This window comes from Pan paniscus, chromosome 17 (assembly GCF_029289425.2).
Source record: "Pan paniscus chromosome 17, NHGRI_mPanPan1-v2.0_pri, whole genome shotgun sequence".
Lineage (NCBI taxonomy): Eukaryota > Metazoa > Chordata > Mammalia > Primates > Hominidae > Pan > Pan paniscus.
In genome coordinates, this window is record NC_073266.2 from 81,624,710 (window position 1) to 81,644,750 (window position 20,041).

General features: G+C 37.5%; 1 protein-coding gene and 1 long non-coding RNA gene across 2 annotated transcripts in view; one reads left to right on the forward strand and one right to left on the reverse strand.

Moving 5' to 3' along the window:
• LOC100988975 (putative uncharacterized protein encoded by LINC00305) overlaps positions 1-20,041 on the reverse strand; it is a 76,064-nt gene that overhangs the window by 47,078 nt on the left and 8,945 nt on the right. The window lies entirely within an intron of this gene.
• Positions 1-20,041, forward strand: part of LOC134729259 (uncharacterized) — a 318,822-nt gene that overhangs the window by 15,622 nt on the left and 283,159 nt on the right. Inside the window, exon 2 of the long non-coding RNA XR_010110166.1 lies at positions 7,591-7,645. This is a non-coding gene — a long non-coding RNA (uncharacterized LOC134729259). The remainder of the gene's footprint in view (positions 1-7,590; positions 7,646-20,041) is intronic.

The following is a 20,041-nucleotide window of genomic DNA, read 5'->3' on the forward strand; positions in this document are numbered from 1 at the left end:
GCAGTGGTGAGATGGGTTTTCTTGAAATTCTTTGGCAGTTGGCAAGAAACCGACAATCCGGATTGTTCTACCTCAAGACTGATCTGCTCAGATCTTCTTTTCTCTGTGGCATCTTTCTCTTATGAGAGTCTTGGGACACAATTTTGCTTTTGCTTTTGGGTATTCTCATGCAGTCTGTTAGATAGATATTAAAGTTGACAGTGATGCTTCTTGTCCATGTGTATGAAGTAACTAAAAGTTTGGAGAGAACGAACAGCCAATGCCACAAAAAAAAAACAAAATAAGTTTTGGGTCTAAAGTATTTTGATTTCCTTCTCTCACCATCAATTTTTGAGAAGCACTTGTAACTAATTATTTTTCTTTAAAAATAGATTTATGGCCACCAGAGGGGGCATCTTCCAACAAAGAGACCAGAGTAAATAATAAAAGCTTACCTGTTAAATTTCCCAGCCTGATGTGGAGCATAATTAGCAGAGAAACCAAGCCAATTGCTGTGGGAAGTTTTGCAGAACAGATGCTCTTCTTCCATCCTCTCTCTAAGATGGCTCTTCTTTTTTTGTTAGTTTAAGGAGATTCTAAATCTCAATAATAGTTAAGTTTAGAGAAACACTCTGAGTGACACAGCACATATTTTAATTAACTGCTAAAGTTGGTTCAGATTAATGATCTCCTTATCCCTGTGTGGTATGCACACAGTGGTGGATTAAACCTGCCCTTAAACTAGGGTATTTTTTTTTTAGTTCTATAGCGTTTAGAGAGAAATTCCTGCTTAACATATTAGTCGTCGAAATTGTTGAGTATAATATTTGTTTTGGCACTAACTTTCTCTTTGCATTTGTGAGATGTCTGGAGGAAATTTCAGATGCTCAAGGAGAGCCAGTTTATTGGTCTGTTTTGTTATGTTCAATGTAGGAAAGTTGTAGCCTCTTCAATCCTCCATTAGCCAGATTCTAGAGAGCAAGGCATGAATGATAGCAATTTAGTTATCACGTTCTATTTCCAGCAGAATTGTTTGTAGTTTAGCTCAAAATATCCATCTTCTTAATTTTAACTGGTTTTGCCAGTTGCCAGTTAAACCAGATTGCAAGTGAAAATGAATATCATCAACACACTTAAATATTTCTGTGCACGGTACAAAGCAGACTGTAGATGATTATAGACTACTGGAAAATGTGTTTCCACAGAAACTTTCTTCTAAATTGCTAGGAGTGTGTTAGACTTTAAGATTACTCATAGGCATGTGCTCAAAAATTTGGTAAACTTTAAATTTTTTTTATTTTACTTTAAAAGTATATTATAAAGAAAGCAATATTCTCTAAGGCAATGAATCATCTATTCCCCTCCAGTTTAAAAATGGTACATGGAACATTTACGTTATACACAAAAATTACTTTGAATAGCTGTGTGTGATCATTTTAAACAAAGCAAATCACTAAACATTAGGCATGACATTGCTGATCACCTCTTCTTTTTTAAATTTGTATAAATTTATGGGACATATGTGTAATTTTGTTACATGCATAGCTTGCGTAGTGGTGAAGTCAGGGCTTTTAGAGTATCCATCACCCAAATAACGTACGCTGTACCCCAAAACCTCCGTCATCCACCCCCCTCTGCCCCCTTACCTTTTTGAGTCTTCATTGTCTATCATTTGACACTCTACACCTTTGTGTACTCACTATTTAGCTCCCACTTATAAGTAAGAATATATGGTATTCGTCTTTCTGTGTCTGACTTGCTTCACTTAAGATAATGGCCTCTAATTCCATCCATTGTGCTGCAAAAAACATGATTTCATTCTTTTTATGGCTGAATAGTATCCCATTGGGTATATATGCCACATTTTCTTTATCCAGTCATTTGTTGATAAACACTAAGGTTGATTCTGTATCTTTGCTATTGTGACTAGTGCTGCAATAAACATACGGGCACAGGTATTTTTTGATACAATGATTTCTTTTCCTGTGCATAGACACCCAATAACGGGATTGCTGGATAGAATAGTAGTTCTGTTTTTAGTTTTTGAGAAATCACCATGCTGTTTTCCATAGAGGTTGTACTAATTTACGTTCCCAGGAACAGTGTATAAAAGTTCCCTTTTCTCCACAAACTCACCAATATTTGTTATAGTTTATCTTTTCAATAATAGCCATTCTGACTAGTGTTAAGATGATATTGTAGTTTTACTTCGAACTTCTTTAATAATTAGTGATGTTGAGCATTTTTCATGTCTGTTGGCCATTTTTATGTCTTCTTTTAAGAAATGTCTATTAATGTCTTTTGTCCACTTTTTAATGGGATTATTTCTTTGATTTTTTGTTGAGTTGTTTGAGCTTCTTGTAGTTTCTAGATATGAATCCTCTGTCAGATGAATAGTTCGCAAATATTTTCTCCCATTCTGTAGATTGTCTGTTCACTCTACTGATTATTTCTTTTGTTGTGCAGAAGCTTTTTAGTTTAAGTCTCATTTGTCTATTTTTGTTTTTGTTGCTGTTGCTTTGGGGGTCTTAGTCATGAATTCTTTACCTAGACCAATGTCCAGAAGAGTTTTTCCTAGGTTTTCTTCTAGTGCTTTTTATATAGTTTTAGGTCTTATGTTTATGTCTTTGATTCATCTTAAGTTGATTTTTGTATACAGTGAAAGATAGGGGTTCAGTTTCACTTTTCTGCATATGATGATCCAATTTTCCCAGACTATTTATTGAAAAGGTTATCCTTTCTCTAGTGTATGTTCTTGTCTATTTTGTCAAACATCAGTTGGCTATAAAAATGTGGCTTTATTCCTGGGATGTTTATTTTGTTCCACCAATCTATGTGTCTATTTTTATACCAGTACCATACTGTTTTTGTTACTATTGACTTGTAGTAAAATATGAAATCAGGTAATATGATGCCTTCAGCTTTGTTCTTTTTGCTTAGGATTGGTTTGGCAATTTGGGCTCTTTTCTTGTTCCGTATGAATATTATGATTGTTTTTCTAATTCTGTGAAAAATGATGTTGGTATTTTGATAGAGATTACATTAACTCTGTAGATTGCCTTGAGCAGGATTGTCATTTTAATGATATCAATATTAATTCTTCCAATCCATGAGCAGGAGACGTTTTTCCATTTGTTTGTTTTATCTATGATTTCTTTCATGAGCATTTTCTCTTTTTCCTTGTAGAAATATTTTACCTTCTTAGTTAAATATATACCTAGATATTTCATTATTTTTTGTAGCTATTGTAAATGGGATTGTCTTCTTGATTTGGTTCTCAGTTAGATTGTAATTGGTATATAGAATTAATACTGATTTTTGTACACTGATTTTGCATCCTGCTGAATTCATTTATCAAATCTAGAGATTTTTGGTGGAGTCTTTAGTTTTTCTAGATGTAAGATTATATAATCAGTGAACAGGAATAACTTGACTTCCTTTTTTCCAGTTTGGATGCCTTTAATTTCTTTTCCTTGCCTGGTTTATCTGGCTAGGATTTTTAGTACTATGTTGAATAGAAGTGGTGAAAGCGGTTACCTCTTCTTGGTCTTCCTAAGCAACTTCCCTAGTTTATCTCTTCTCTTTTCATCTGGATTGTAGTCATAGCCAAATATGCCACTCTACTTCCACTAGCTCCTTCATAATGAACTTGGAATTATCTTCTGATAATGCAATTCTTTTTTAGGAATATTTAAGACTCATAAATTTCAGAATCAAATCAGACTACTTAATCCAAAAATGGCCTTCCTATATCACCAGGCCCTCTGAAAATGCCCAGTCTTTTTTTTTAAAAATCACACTGTACCCCTTTCTCTGCTAATAAATTCACATAGCAGCAGTACCTCAATACATATTCTACATGCTTTTCTTCTCACTTACCCCAACCTTCTCCTTTGGCTTATCCTATTTTATTTTTTTTTAAGAACGCTCTTTCCTTTCACGTTTCTATACGTTAATGCATTATCATTCAGGGTCCATGTGCTATGATTTGGATGTTTGTCCTCTTCAAACCTCATGTTCCAATTTGATTCCCAAGGTGGCAATGTTGGAAGGCGGGGCCTGGTAGGAGGTATTTGGGTCATGTGGGTGGATTTATTATGAAAAGATTAATGCCCTCTGTCAAGAGTGAGGGAGTTCTTGCTGTATTTGTTACTTGAGAGCTGGCTGTTAAAAAGATCCTGACAGCACCCTCCTCCACTTCCTCTGTCCCCATAGGAACCCGCCCATCTCTCACCACATAATCTCTTGGCACACACTGGCTCCCTTCTGCTTTTGGAGGTGAGGCCCTTACCAGATGCAGGTACCCAGTCTTGAACTTTCCAGTCACCAGAATCATGAGTTAAATAAACTTATTTTCCTTATAAACTACCCAGTCTCAGGCACTCTGTTATAGCAACTCTAAGAACTACCTCTTCCCAAAAGCCTTCTGAGATATTCCCCTTGCTCCTCACTTATCCACACACCTCAGATTAGTCTTGTACTTCTCCAGGAATGACAGTCACAATATTTAAGCTCTGCATGGCATGGTCGTCCACGGATCAGAACCTAGCTGGTTGAATGTAATGGCTGAATGGCCAGCCTGCAGTTCTGTATCTCTCTCAACTGGTTTTCCTCATGTCCTTAAGGAAGAGTTCACAGACATCTTCCTGACTAAAAGATCACTATTCTGTGGTCCTATAGCACCTGTGTGTGCCTCTGTCATGGCACTAATCACCCTGTGCTAAAATCACACCATGTTATTGTCTCCATGCTCTGCCAGGTAGAACACCTGGCATATCTAGACACTCAGTAAAAGCTTGTTGCCAAACTGATTAAATTTTTTAAAAAATGAATTGAGGCCAAACACAAGTCTTAATATGTCCCAATCGCTCTTCCTAGTAATTGCATTTATAAAATGCTAAGAAAATGTTTGTTGTATTAAATTTGAGCTCTTGATCTCTAATAAAATCTTATTAATCATTTAATAATAATGATGATGATGATACTGCCAAACAATTACATAGCAGTCACTATGTATCAGGCACTGAATTAAGTGCTTTATAGGTGCTTATTTAATCCTCACATCTACCTTTGTGAGGTGGTTGTCTTATTTTTCCTGATTTTTAGAAGAAAATAGAAGCACAGAGAGATTAAATAAACTGTCTAGAATCCTGCATCTCATCAGTGGAATGACCAGGCTTCTAACCTAGGAAGTCTAACACCAAATTCAATACCTTTTTGCTCTGAATTAATTTCAATGAAAGCACTTTTTGATCTGATGAACCTATGGTATATATTCATTGTTTTCTTTTCCTAACCATCCATCCTTTCCATTAATTACTAGTACTCTGACACTGCTCACAGTGAGTTGTAGAATATTTTCAATCAAAAGCATGTAAATAACTGTCTTACCACCAACATTCATCCTTGAAATCTTCTTGCTAAGACATGAAATTGTTGCCTCCACACTTAAACTATTTATTTCCTGCTTCTAGTTTTTCATTTGCCTTGTCCTGGTTTTCTAGCTGAGGACAACTTGTAAAAGTCTGTTCCCCCTTCACCCTGCCTTCAGCACTCAGCTTCTCAGTGACTCAGTGATTCCCTGGGCATCTGCTACCACTCATACCCCAGTGCTCCCAGTATCTTTTCCCCTCATCTTAATTTCTCACCCACATTTCAGTTCCAAGTCTCTAAAATAGATACTGGCCTTTCTTTCACAATTAAATAAGAAAAAAATCCCTGAAGATTATTACTCTTATCTTAATTCATATTCTCAAATATTTATCCCTTAATTATACCAGTAGCATTACATGGCTAATCTTTTGAACTAATTATCATTGCAATATGTTTAATGAGATACATTAAGTATATCGCAATTTTTTTTACTTAAAAAGGAAAATATATACATACATGTGTATCTTAAATCCATCCATATGTCTTAAACCTATCTATCTTTCTGTCTCTTAAATTTGTCCTGTTATCCTCCTTTCCTCAATCCTTTTACAGTGAGTCTGATACTTATTACCTTGTGCTATGGTTTGAATGTGTTGCCCCAAAACCATGCATTGAAAACTTAATGCCCAATGCAACAGTGTTGGGAGCTGGGGCCTAATGGGAGGTGATTAGGCGTGAATGGATTAATGCCATTATCAGGGGGAGTGGGTTTGTTATTGCAGTAATTATAAAAGGGAGAGTTTGGTTCTTTTCTCTGTCTCACTCTCTTTTGTCCCTCTACTGTGAGATCACACAGAAAGAAAATCCTTCCTGGACACTATTTCCTTGATCTTGGGCTTCTCAGCCTCCAGAACCATGAACAAATAAATTTTGGTTCATTATAATTTACCCAGTCTGTGATATTTTGTTACCACAGCACAAGTAGACTGAGCTATCTTGCAATTAGATGGTGATGATAGCTTCTCATATGGCCTCTCCTTCTTGAATTTTCCCTCTGTTCCAATTATCATTCATACAGTTGAAGTAATTATACTAAAACCTTCTTCATAAGGATCATTTCTAGATGATAGCATTATAAGTGATTTCAATTCCTTTATTATTTTCTATATTTTAAAAATTTTCTGCAATGAACATACTTTCTTAAAAAAATTACAGTAATTATATTTTTTTCACAAGAAAAAGAACAATAGCAGCTATTTTATAAGATATGCCAAGGGACTACTATTTTTTTCTCTAAAATTGAAATAGGCATTATTAGGCCCCTTCTCGGCCATTCAGTTAGACATGCTGACCAACATAGACTCTCGCTCAGCCTCTATGAACAAGGAGCTGTTCACTGAGATATAGGATTGCTCAGAGCTGCCCTTAATAATTTATTCATTCATCTCCTTCCCTTCTTAGTATGGGAATTCTGAGACTGGCTCATTCATTCCACAAATGTTTGTGAGATGCATCTTAATGATCAAATTAATGCTTGAGATTGAGTGATTGAGTGGTGATCAAAGCATGTCCAGCTGTAGTTTCATGTTGCTTACAGACTTTTCATCTTTACATCTCTCAGCCCCAAGTATAGTGTTAAGCACTCAGGAGATCTCTCCAAATAACTACTCTTGATTTAGGATTTTTATCAGTCCACTGTATTAAATTGCCAAAAATTATAATATTCATAGAATTACTTAAACCTCATTGTCTCTAATCAGGTAAGGAAAATATTTCAGACATTAAGCACTTTTGATTTCGGGAAAATTTTTTTCCAACTTTTATTTTAGATTCGGAGGTACATGTGCATGTTTGTTACATGGTCTAGAAAATTTTTTAAATCTTAACTACATATATCCCAGTTACCGATCAATGGAAGAGTAACCTTCCTCCTCGCCCCCTGCCAAGTAACCAATTTTGAAACCAAATAACATGTTAGGTATCCAAAATAACATCATAAATAAACAATAATTTATCCTTAATTTTTGCTCCCTCATCTCAATATTTAGGGTCCCTTGTCACTGCTATATTACAGGTATTATAATATACTTTCTATAGTTCTGCTTTCTTTAATACCTGCTTTCTCAGGTTCTGAACATGTGCTTTGTGGCTTAGCCCCGTGGTAAACATTTTACATGTATCACTTATTAACTTCTCACAATAATAACATGAGGTAATTTCATTATCCTTATCTTGCAGATGAAACTCTGAAGCTTTCAGGGACATGAGGTACGGTGCCAAGGCCACACCACTGGTAAGTGAAATTGACACTGAAGGCTAAAATCTCAATGGCCAAGTCCTTGCCAATGCCCATGTCTCAGTCCAAATGGTCTCATGCCTCCTTGTAGCTTAATGAATCATCAGCCTGGTTTCATCCTGAAAAACCTGGTTTATATCTGTTCTGTCCAGAGATGTGTGTGAACAGAGAGTGCCTATTTTCACACAGTATGCCTGGAATCAGCCTCAGGTCATGGTAAGATAACCAAGGAAGCAACCTCTTTATCAAGTCCCTGGAAGCCAGCCCAATGGACCCAATCTCTGTTCGAACTTCTACCTGCTATGTGGGATGGTTGTCATTAGTAACCCATGTTTTCCCATGTGTGTTTCTGCATTGCTATTCTCATCCAACATCCTTAAATAATAGGGCTGAATTTCTCTGGGGGATTACTCTCTTTTCTAAATTTTATTCTCATGTAGAGGGCCCCGAACATGCTAGGAATGAGGAAGTTTGGGTTTTTGTAACTGAGCTAATTTTGGGAGGAGGGAGGTTGATTTCAGTTTTACATGCTGAGCTCTCAAGGTAGAACTAGGTTACTCCAGTAAGAAATCTTTTCCTTCTTTTGGGTTTTTTTTTCTTTTTTAAGGTTGCTATCAATGACATCCAATGTCACTGCATGAGACTAATGTAAAGTGTCAGATTAAATCAAATAATGGTGTCTGTCTAATTGTTTTGCAAAATGAACAACCCAAGTCACTTACATTCAATGTAGCTTGACTTTCTAAAGATTTAAATAGAAAAGGTGATTCTCTGGAAGAGTGATCTTTGCAAGATTTCTGAGCTACTTGTGCAATGTAGAAAGAGCCTAGTTATTCATCAGCTTGACTTATTTGACCCAAATGAGGTGAATGGAAAAGATATAAATTCTTAGTCTGTGACACCATCACCTGCCACCTGTCACCTCCAGGTCACAATCTTGAACTGCTCTTAACACAAACTGAAAAGGAAGTTGAAAAACCTTTACCTACTGCAAGATGTTATTTTATTTAAAGCTTCACAACTACAGTCTTGGTGGGCGTGTTCAACATGACTGGCAGCTGCCTTTGATTTACCTGGGAGCACTGAAATGAAAATCACAGCCAGCCATCACCTTAAAATTATTGGGGTGGAGTGCTGGGAGAAATTCTCTGAATTTATGATTTATTTGCTCTTCTGGTCACAGGTAGTATTTCATATCCCACTCTAGACTTACATATACAGCTGCGTGTATGGGCATGGCCATACCAATTGTTAAAATATTAAAATACTTCTATGCCAGTTGATAAATAGTCACTGCATTCAGCCTCCTAAGTAACTCCCTTCTGGTCAAAGACCCTCCCTCAGGATCCCAGGAGATTCCCACAATCCAGCAAATAAAAGAAATAACCCTGACACAGCAAGATTCTTCTGGAACTCTGCACCAATACTGAGGCTTCTGCCATTCTGTTGTTAAATATTTTAAATATTGCCCCTGAAATAAGGAGTGGAGAACCTGAGTGGGCTGGCTTTTACACAGGATCAATTGAAAAAATACTTTTTTATTGGTTGCTTTGGATCTTTTATAAAACTTCAGTGGAAGATATTGTCTATTATGAGTCCATTGTCTCTTATTACAGAATTCATGCGATACATTTTTAAATTTCTTCAAGAGTGCCTTATTCTGGGAATGTAATTTACTTTCCAAGGAAGACAAAAACTAAAAGGCTCTTGTTTCTTCTAATTAGGTAGAAGGAATACATTGCAATGTAGTTTTCTTTTTACTTTGTCTTTCTGGAATTCTAGTACTAAAATTAACACCTAGTTGAACAATAAAATTATGCAAGCTATTTGATGTGTCTGTCTTTCCTCTTAAATGACTGATTTGCTAATATTAAAATTGTATTCTTTTTAATATGATTTAATGTTAGAAGTTGCATTAAAAAATTGGGGGTATGGGGATAGGTTTTTAAAAAATCATACCTAAATGGAGCATGTTCTGTTCTTGGCTGTGCTAAGGGCCTTGGGTACCAAGAGCTGCAGGGATGACCCAATGCTTCACAGTGTTCTACTGAACAACTTCCATACTTTTGCTGTTATTCCTCTGAAGTTAGAACTGACATTTCTTATTATTAAAATAAAAATAGATTTGAATAAATATTAAAAATCCATTTAATTGTCCATGTTTCCTATTCAGGAATCTTCTGCTGAGGTTTGCAAACCTTTAAAGTTGACCTGGTTAGATATGAGAAAAGGAAATCTGAAAATATCCATTATATTATTCTTATTTTACATTTTGCCTTATGTGATATTTACTTAGTTCGTGGACAATTGCAATCTTTCCAATTGCTTCTTTTTCGTAGCTTCCTTGTAGCCATTTCACACGAACGTGTTTATTTTGTAGAATTGGTAAAGGCAGAAAGAGGTTAAATTCAAAACACTCATTTTGCAAAACAAATTAACTAGAAAAAGAAAAAGGGGCTTAAAGTTAAGTGTTGAGAAGACTGCTTGGAGTATATGCCAGTTTTCAATTGTCTGTGCATGTCATTTTCTTTTTTTTTTTTTAATTATACTTTAAGTTCTAGGGTACATGTGCACAATGTGCAGGTTTGTTACATATGTATACATGTGCCATGTTGGTGTGCTGCACCCATTAACTCATCATTTACATTAGATATATCTCCTACAACACTCTCTTTTACCCTATATACCATGGATGATAAGCCAAAATAAATACAAAACTTACTTTAATGCATTCTATGTACCTTCAGTAGTTTGTGCATTTCATAAATTTGGAGATACTATGCTTTTATTTTTGTGCTTCTCATTCTTAGTTCAAGGCTTTATACATAATATGTGCTCAGTGATTGTTTACTCAATTTTATGTATTATGTGCTTAGCACATTGGAGAATAATTAGATCCCTTCTTCTTACAATTTCTGTGTGTTTTAAATCTCTTATTTTAAGTTCTGCCATTCTGCCAATCAAAAGAATAATCATTATCATCCACCTGTTCTACCTTTTCAGTTACCCAATCAATCAATAATATATTACTTACTGTGTGCCAAACACATTTCCAAAAAAATACATAGCAAAAGAAAACTTTTTTTTCCCAATAAATTTTACTTACCTTATGCATTAAAAGATCGATAAGTAAATTTTTTTTACATAATGGACTAACTGAAATAAAAGTTTGAAAAAGGTCTATGGAAACAGAGAGGAGGGATTCATCAGCTCTGTACTAAGAAATTCAGTACAATCTTCACAGAAGGGTTGATATTTGTGCTGTAATTGATGAATTCAGTTGAAAATATTAATATGAGTTTCCTGGTAGACAGAAGTGGAAAGGGCAATGACATTCCAGATTATTGAACCACCTTGTTCAATAATTGCTTGTTTAAGAAAGATTGAGATGTTCATGTTGCATAGGAAGGAGATATGGTAGATAAACTTGGAGAGGTAGGGGAGACGCTATTGTGAAAGACCTTTCATACCATCCTATGAAATGGAGCTTTAGTCTGTAGGTAAAGGACAGCTAACAGAGGTGGTTGGCCATGGATTTAAATTTCAACTGTCAACTTGTGTTGATGTTCACAGACCAATGAAAAGGGGGAGGCATCTCACTTAGATCTTTCTTTGCAGCTTATCTAACTCGTAGACTCCTGTGTTGTGCTATTATGTAGAAGCCCTGCTACAAAAATGTGAGATCTTACAGGTTAAAAGATAGAAATAATACGTTCATCAATTGATATGTGTTACTAAAAGAGTTTCTTTTTAAACAACTTGAATAATATTCATGACTAAACGTTGGAACTACATGCTACCATTTATTTTAAAAATGCGGTATTCATTTCTTTATCATTTTAGATTATAATGGAAACCTTGACTTCTATACACTATGCTGCAAATTTGACTTGTACCTAAAAAGTATTCACGCTTGGCTTATGTGACATCTGCTGAGAAATTTAAATTACCCATTGACAGAGATCATTCAGATAGGAAAAGCTAAATCTATGTAGGAAAATTGAAAGGAAGTGAATTGGGCAGCTGCAGGAGAGAAATGATAAATCATCCATTTATGTCAGAGGAAAGTGCCTGCTTCTGTATTGTTGCTATGTCATGTAGTTCAGATTTGAAATACAAAGCCAACAATTTTTTTCTTATATATAGCATCTGTCCATGAAGGGCTCAAACAGCATTTATATAATGGTTTCTCACAATATTTCAGTGGAATAAGGGATAGCCTATGATGGTAATTTATAGATGAGGAGATGGCGGTGATTGCTAGCAAAGTACTAGAAATGTTGTAGCATCACTCGTTAGGGATTTGGTGCAACAAGCAGGCAAACCCAAGAACAAGTCTCCTGTAGGTGGTTGAATTGTGGAAGGCAATGTGCTACGTGAAGATAGCTCCAGAAGTGTCATCAGAAATGGGGACTGGATAATGCCAAGATGGCTCACATTCTTGCACTATTTGAAATAAACATGGAAGAAGTAAATTATCTTCCCCAAATTGAAAAAAGTCTCTAATTTTTGTAGCCTGCTTCTTTGTCCCCTGGATTCAAGGGTGTTCTTTATTTTTCCATTACTTGATGTAGTTGCAATAGAAAGTATTTTTATTTTATTTTATAATAAAAGTATAATGCCAATTTTAAGTAAAATGTAAATTTTTAGCTCAATGTAAATAATTGTTGCATTTATTTACATAAAAACTGAAGGAAGTTGGGAGACTGCCTTATAATTTACCTATATTTGGTAGGAATCAATGAAAGCCTTAGGAAAGAAAAACATCATTTTAAGTGATTTCTCCAAAAGACAGACAGGCAGAATTATTCTAGGGCATTTGCATGAGCAAAGCAATTAGCAGTAGCTCTATTGTTAAATAGATTAAGAGATAATTAATTTTAAACGCTTGAGAATTACTTTATTTTCTCTTGGTTCCTTATGTCTATACGTGTGTGATGATAAAAAGGGGTGCCTCATTATATTAATTATTTGCACGTATTCAATAATGATCTGTTTCAGGTGCTCTGCCGAATTCCGTACATAAGTCACCTTGTATAAACCTTAGATAATTTCCACTCCCCCCCAGTAACTCATGGATACCATAATTGTATTCACCCTTTATAAGAAAAACAAAACACAAAATACAGAGCTTAGTAAAGTTAACTTTAGACCACATTCCCACTGAGTGGCACATTCTGAATTAGTATGCAGTGTAGCCTGGCTCCATAGTGTATGAGTTTAGCCACAGCTCCATGATTCTCCTGGGCCCAACCTGACCTCTCTGGAGCTGGGAAGAGCAGAGAAGAGAAGGTCTTGGTTCCTACCAGAGGACAAGGGGTGTTTGCTGTGGGCATAGCAGTGCTGGAAAAATGGCTGAGGTGTCATGCCCAGGAAGTGCTGAGGACTCTCTGGGTGGCTTCTGCCTTAGTCTTTTGAGGGTGACACCATCCCAGCATGACTTCACAACCAGGATAAAGTCAGGAAAGATGGAGGGCCTGGCTGTGTGGCCAGCTGTGCTGACAAGCAAAGTCCAGAGAATTAGTGATTCCTCCACATGGTTCCAGGGGAACAGCTGGGACTTCAGACACGATATGGCAGAAGCTCAGCCAGAAGAGCCTCCTGTTGTCACTGTTGCCAATTTTGGGTTGTTTACATCCCTTTGCTCATTACCTGAGAAGCCTCAGAGGGAAGTCTCAGAGCAGTCTCAGAGGTTGGCGCTGGTTGCATAGGAGATGAGGTGCCAGTGGAGGATTTTAAGCCATCTGCTAACATTTCTGGCTGTGTGCTACACAGGCCAATGTAAGGGACAGAGAAGAGAGGACATATAGTTTGGGGAGGAATCTATTGCATTAATTGACTCTAAGTGAATTACAACAAGTACCCAGACCAGAGGTGGATGGAGAAGAGCAGTCAGATTTGGGTGGCTGTTTAGAGTCCTAAATAAATTTTGAGTTTTAAGAGCTGAGAGAAAGACTCTACCTCCAGACTTACTCCTCTCTAATCCATCTTCCACCCTGAGGCCAGAATGATGTTTTTAAAATGTAAGTCATAAGTGACTCCTCATTAAAGTCACCTACAGAATAAAACCCCAGCTGTGAGGAGGCCACAGATAGGCTCCCAAAAACGAATTCCTTTCTATATTTCTACTCTGACTTCCAACCACAGACATGGAGTGTCCTAAGTGAGCATCTTGCCTTTACTTTGTTTGTCTTGCACAGTCCTATTTCTAGAGCCAGTGATGTTTTTTCCCTTACATACTCCATGGTAAAAATCCTACTTACTTCTTCAGGAGCAGCTTAAATCACACCTGCCTTGGAAACTCTTCCTGATTTTCCCATTTCATACAACAACAAAAAACGTCTTTCAACATGTCATTTTCATGGTTTATAACTTAATCTTTCAAAATCCAAATCTATTATCGTTCTTTTCTGGCTGAAAACATTCAGTTTTCCCTTTTCCTAAATGTCAAAGTAGAACTTTACCCTAGATGAAACCAGCTTCATATAAAATAGTAAATACTTGAATAACATAACATTTATTATAGTGTTTTTTAAAAAGTAGACATGCATAATAAATATTTGAGAAATATAGTTTTTAAGGTATTAAACATCGGAGGGGCTTCAGACAAAAAGATTTTTAATTTCTTTTGTACCACGCTAGACTCTTAAATTATGGAAGATTATTTCAATATAAATATATCAAGCATCCTGTGATACTGTAAGAAAAATATCACTCAAAATCACCAAGGTAAATTCGTCACTTTTAGGGCATTCATGTATGGAAACCCTGGCAAACAAGAATAGCAGGAAAACAAGGAAGTTGTCTACAGCTGGTGAATGTTATTTGGGGAGGGAAAAAAGTTCTTATTAGCAGGAAAACAGCAGGCAAATCACAGTTTCATAATTATGTCCAGTATTTATATAAACAAATTTTCTTGAACTGATCAAGATTTGTTTTTCTTTATTGAGAAAATATGACTTCTCTGCTTCCCTAGCTGGAGAAGAAAATGCTTTTGTTTTTTTCTGGAGCAATGGTAGGAAAACGCTCAAGCTCAGCATGAGGTCTGACATGCTCTGCATACCTACCTTTTAGTCAATCTTGTTTATTTTGCCCCAAGCTGTTTCTTTGTGAAATGACTCATCATTATTTATCTAAATTGTTTTTAAATGAGAATGTTTAACCAAAAGATCTGATCTGGATATTATGACAGCTGTTATAAAATAGGGGGGTCCAAGTTATGTCATTTTCTTTCTCACAATTTATTTACTTGTCAGATTTATTATTATCATTGTAATATTTTCCCGAAACAAAAGTGTACATGTGAAGTTTTCAGGAAAACTTTTGGACTATGAATTACGGTAAAATTATGAAAATCAGCATCGAGTTATAAATTATGAGGTCTACATTTTGATTCTAGCTCTTACAACAGGAATTGAAACAATCAGGCTAAGCTCTCTGGGCCTGTTTCCTTACTTGTCATGAAGGAGTTAACAGATAATGTCTGCATTCGTTTGCTTGAGCTGCTGTAATAAAGTACCACAAGTTGGGGAACTTGAACAACCAAAGTTTATTGTCTCATGGTTCTGGAAACTGGAAGTCCGAAATCAAGGCATCAGCAGTATCCGTTCCTTTTGACCACTGTGGGGAACCGTGTTCCAGGCCTGTCTCTGGTTCGTCGGTGGCTGTCTTGTCCTTGTGTCTTTTCACAACGTGTTCTCTTTGTGTGTCTGTGTCTTTGTCCAAATTACCCCTTTTTATAAGGACACCGGTCATATTGGATTAGGGCCCACCCTAATGACCTCATTTTAACATGAACAGCTTTGTGAAAACCCTGTCTCCAAAATAAGGTAACATCCTAAGGCTCCAGACATTAGGACTCCAGCATATGGTTTTGGGAGGCGGGCACAGTTTAACCCATAATGACATCTGACTTCTTTCTTTTCAGCTTGAACATTTTGTTAAGGCTATATATGTGCCAGTCAGTAACCCTGAGGTTTTTAGGGACAGAAACACAAATGTACATGGTTTTGGCATAAAGGGAGGAATTTGTTGGCACAATCCAGGAACAGGGAATGACAGAGATGCAGCTCAGGCCCTTCAATGTTGGCAGCATGCTTTCTCCATTTGTTCCACTTTGCTTTGTTTCAGCTTTATTTTCCTTTTTATTTTGAGACAGAGTCTCACTCTGTTGCCCAGGCTGGAGTGCAGTGGTAGGATCTCAGCTCACTGCAGCCTCCACCTCCCGGGTTCTAGTGATTCTCCTGCCTCAGCCTCCCGCGTAGCTGGGATTACAGGCTGCCACCACCATGCCTGGCAATTTTTTATATTTTTAGTAGAGACAGGTTTCACCATGTTGGCCATGTTGTTCTGGCACTCCTGACCTCCAGGCCTGCCTCAGCTTCCCAAAGTGCTGAGATTAAAGGCATGAGCCACTGTGCCTGGCCTATTTTCTTTAATTATAGATTGGTTTCCCACATAACAAAAGACTGCTGGCATCTTACAATTCTTCTGAGGGTGGGCATGGGGAGGGACGGACGTGGAGGACTTCATTCAAGTTTGAATAATCAGCAGGGCTTGAATCTAATGGCCCAGCTCCGACCAGGTGCTTACCCAGACTACCCCTTCTGGAGTGCCTCAGGGAAGAATGTGGCAGTTGTGCCTCCACCTGCTCTTTCCCAGGAGGATGGTGTTTTAGGAGGTAGGCAGTTCCATAGGCTTTAACTGTAGTAACGCTAGTTAAAAATGTGTTTTCGTCCTTACTGATTGTGCGTGTATGATACAGGACTTGTTTAGGTATCTGCCTTCCAAGTACAGATGAGGGTTTTCCACACTGGAAAAATCTTGGCTTGTTGTATTACTCCGTTCTCATGCTGCCATGAAGAAAACTTGAAACTGGGTAGTTTATAAAGGAAAGAGGTTTAATGGACTCACAGTTCCATATGGCTGGGGAGGCCTCAGGAAACTTATAATCATGGCAGAAGGCACCTCTTCACAGGGCGGCAGAAGAGAGAATGAGAGTGGAGAGAAGGGAGAAGCCCCTTATAAGACCATCAGATCTCATGAGAACTCACTCACTATCGTAAGAACAGCATGGGGCAAACCACTCCCATAATTCAGTTATCTCCACCTGGTCCCACCCTTGACACCTGCGGATTATTACAATTCAAGGTGAGATTTGGGTGGGGACACTGAGCCAAACCCTATCAGTTGTGAAGGCTGAAATGAGTGGAAATTAAGTAATAGTCTGTGGAACACAGAGTAGATGGTGGGGCTGTCAGAAGAGACAATACGAAGAAGGAAATTACAAGGTGGGAGCTTAGGAGCCTGGCTTGTGTGTGGCACAAGTCCTTAGATTCTAGGCCCTGTTGTGCCTCAGGAAGGGAAGTAACACAGCCTGAGAGGTGGTCCAGGACACAGGTGTAGGGCACGCTGGACTGAAGGACATGCTGGCTTGATCAAAGCTTACGTAAGACATGAGGATGAAGGATAGTGGTGCTGTTTGGTGCTCACTTGATTTGCCATTGCACTGGGTTGCCTAGCGTCCACCTGCACCCCTCCCCAAATCCATGTCTACGTGGAACCTATAATGTGACTTATTTGGAGATAGGGTCTTTATAGATGTAATCAAGTTAAAATGCAATCCTATTGGATTCTCATGAGTCTTAATTAGTGACTGGTGTCTTTCTAAGGGAGAGGATAGGGGAATCTGGACACACAGACACAGCAAGAGCACCATGTGATGCCGAGGAGGAAACTGGAGTGAGGCAGCCACAGTCCAGGGGACAGCAAGCACTGCTGGCAACCACCAGAAGCTGGAAGAGGCAAAGAAGCATCTTTTGCTACAGCCTTTGGATGGAGCATGGCCCTGCCAGCACCTTCGTTTTTGACTTCTAGCCTCCAGAACTGTGAGAGAACACATTTCTGTTATTTTAAGCCGCCCAGTTTATGGCACTTTGTTAGGACAACCCTGGGAAATTGCAACAGATGTGGCACTTCAGTTATGAGCTATAGTCTTTCTGTCTGTCTACTATTATTTGAATTTGATTCACCAACAAATAATATTTTCTTCAAAATGTTTTAAATTATGAGCACATATGTGGACACAGATACCATATGTCAGAGGCTCACGACTTGTTTCAAAAGTAAAGTGTTGCACCACTTTTAAACAACTCAAATCCATAATTAAAATTCCGAAGTTGGGGTTGGTGAGGAGTGATTCTCCTTTGCAAAGCTGTCTTTGGGGTCCTGCTATGTCACACTCAGAGAGTTCCTATTTTATATCTATGAGTTGTCAGAAATCCTAAACTTTCATTGTTAAGATCAGTTATACAACGTTTAGAGAGGAACACCTATATGAATTTACTAAAAAGAAATTTATCTGAGAGTTAAACACAAGCCATTAAATAATACACACACACACACACACACACACACAATATAAATCACTAGTTTTCCTTCTATCAACCACCACCACCCTTTTTAGGAACTAAACTCCTTAAAGTTTTCTTTGTTTTAGAGTATTGCCGGATTTGGATGAGAAATATTAATTTCCTCAACTGAAGTTCTTCAGATTGCCTCTCCAAATGTCAATGCTATTGGGCTTTCCCTGGGAAAACAAAACAAGATTGCTGTCAGAGAAGCAGTTTGCAGATCAGCAGATCAAGTAGATAACAGAATCCAGGATGCTATTATTAGCTATGGAGAAGGCAGTCAGTTTGCAGGTTACATAAGTGAGGGAAATGGTTGCATTCTGGGAATGAGGAAAGAAATGGAAAATTGATCAGTAAGAAAGATCTGGGCTGCTTTCTCATTACCTCTTTTTTTCCCCACCAAAAAGGAAAAAAATAAAAAAGTCCAGAATTGTGCTGTAGTCTTTCTGTCTGCCTACTATTATTTGAATTTGATTCACCAAAGAATAATATTGTCTTTGTTTAAAATGTTTTAAAGTTGATGATAAATCCTGAGTTCAGGTCAGTGGACACAAGTGAGAAGTAAAAAGTCAAGCACCTTATTATGGAAATGTTGTTTACATCACACCCTGGTTTTGCTGCGTTACAGCTTATAGAATAGTTGACAGCCCTTTCTCAAGTTTCTGTGTATTTCTTCACAGTCCATAACAATCTGACTGTTGGTTTGCAATTTCTTTTCTGATGAGATTTTTTTGGCATGTGAAAATGCAGAGCAGCTTTAGTTCTACTCCGGGTTGTTTTCCTTTACCGTTTTTATCATTTTGGGGGGCCTATTTTTTATTCAGCAGCGCGTTTGGTGCTTTTGTGGTTATTTTCTAACCCTTGGCCATGGCATACTTAGTACTTAATTTTGGACAGAATCTTTTCTGATGCTTGTCAGCTTCTATTTTACTCTCTGTGTTTTCTTAGTATGTAAAACTCAACCACCACTTATTGTTTTTTGAAGATAATGTTGGTTGTGCGGCTGGAACGACTTGAATAAGCTTGCAATAAATGATCCTATCCAAATGAATCAAAGAGTATGTGCGGGGCACAGCCGATAACCAGTGCATGCAGACGGTATCAGTAAAAACTGTCAGCTCCCCAGTAAAAACACCCAGAACTGCCACAGGCAACTCCTCATAATAGAACTTTTGCAGGGAACAGTTTCTTTCCAATGACACTGCTTTTAACAGCCTCCAAACATTCTTCCTCTGTGTGCACTCCACCTCCAATCAAAAACTGAAATTCCAAATCAAGTCTGAAATACTTTTTAGCAAACAGCTCAATTCTTAATCTCCTGAAAATCAAGGAACCAGATCTTTAGTGAAAATACATTCAGAGCAGCAGCCTCTAAACAAGGTTATCTTTACTTTCTTTCCTCAAATCACACTGCTGTGCCTATTCACATAATTAAGGACAAAGTGATGCTAGGTGAGGATACATTCAAATGAAGTCATGCCTGTAATCTGTAGGAAACGGGTACTAGGTATAGCCTGATAAAATCCCTAGGAGAGCCACTTTGGTGCTCCTGGTTTGTGGTTAGATACAGCAGAGCAACCCTGGCAGTTTACTCTTTTTACATGCAGCATTTTAGTGGTGCATTTGTTTAATTGAGCACATCAGTTCAGCATTGTCTGAAGTGTGCATCATATCTTTGGGTCAGGCAAGTTCAGGAGTCTCCCCCTGGAAAAAAACAATGTACTTGTGTGTGTATTTTAATCTTGAAAAATCACTGTCAAAGAAATATTAAATGGTAAATGAAGACAAAAACCAATAAAGCAAGCAATAGGTAAGGCACAGGCATCCAGTGTAGATCTGCTGTTTATAACCAGTCCCTTCTCTATCAGGATGGATGGGTGCAGGATGGCAGGAAGCGGTCGCAGGTCTAGAAGTTGTCCTTTTAACTTCCTAGAAACAACTTCCAAGAATCTTGAGGCAATCCTTTTGAACATGTTATAGC